We start from the raw sequence: 1,197 nt of genomic DNA on the forward strand, positions 1-1,197 counted from the left end.
TCCTGCCAGTGCACCCTGTGGGAGGGCCCTTCTATGTGCCTAGCATCGTCCCCTCCCCAGATCCATTCACTAAGGTTCCCGCCCTTTAGGACCTACCTAGGACTCAAACCCCATAACACCCCTCATCTAGACACAGAGAGGGCACCTCCTAACCCATTAGGAGGGTGAATATCCCAAGTACAGAGGTCATTCCATCCCATGCCCTCCTGGGGAATCAATCATTACACAAGGAAACAATGCCATGGACTGAGTGACCAAATAACCAAGGGACCAGGAGCTTAGAGGTTCGTAGCATCCATGGGGCCACTTAAGCACAGGCACCTCACAGAAGTACTTCTGGCTCCAAAGGCCTCCGCTGAGTCGGCTCTGCACAGGCAAACCAGCCCAGCCCAAAGAAGCCCCTACCTACAGACCCTGCACACAAGTTTGGTGTGCACCCAGAAAGGAGGGTGGGTTCTCCAGACCCACAACGCAAGCACTGAGTGCCTCCTCCTGCTCCTGTTTATTCAAGGACACAAAGCCACCCATGGCCATTTAGCCCAGGAGGTCAAAGGCTGCAGTTCTCCACTGAAAAAGGAGAGGTCAAGGGTTCTCAGGGCAGTCTGCCTCCATACCCCACCAATGGCACCTTCAGCCTCTTAGAGGCCCCTCCCCATCAGTGCCTCACTGGCCACACTGCTGGTGGGCTGAGCTCTGGCCATGCCTGTGGAGGCCATCGCTAGGCTGTGTTTGGAAGGACACCCAAGTGGTTCTACCCAAAACACTCTCTGCACCAGGGACCCAGATTGGCCACCAATCCCTGTAATTATGTCCCCAGCAATATTTACCAACTGTTCCCCCAATCCCTCTTTGCGCTCTCCTCTGCTCATTCCTCCAGTGTTAGAGCCGGGAAGTTCTCCCCAACACGGCAGAAAAAGTGACCCAGAAGAGGGGCAGTAACCATGGTCACCATGAGTAGGCAGCAGGCTGGGTCTTGCTCACTGGATCCCATGGACCAACTGACACAGGAGGGCTGGGCAAGTGGAAGACAGGCCAGGAACTCCAAACTAAAAATCCAGGCCTCCAGGGATAAGTGTATCCAAATGGTCCTGGACCAGTGGCAAGATCAAGTGGTGAGAGGGGAACGAAAAGGGGGTGACCTGCCCTACTTCCAGGCCCAACCCTCGAGTCCCAAATCTCAATTTTCAACAGACAAAA

This window comes from Vicugna pacos, chromosome 17 (assembly GCF_048564905.1).
Source record: "Vicugna pacos chromosome 17, VicPac4, whole genome shotgun sequence".
Classification (NCBI taxonomy): Eukaryota; Metazoa; Chordata; class Mammalia; order Artiodactyla; family Camelidae; genus Vicugna; species Vicugna pacos.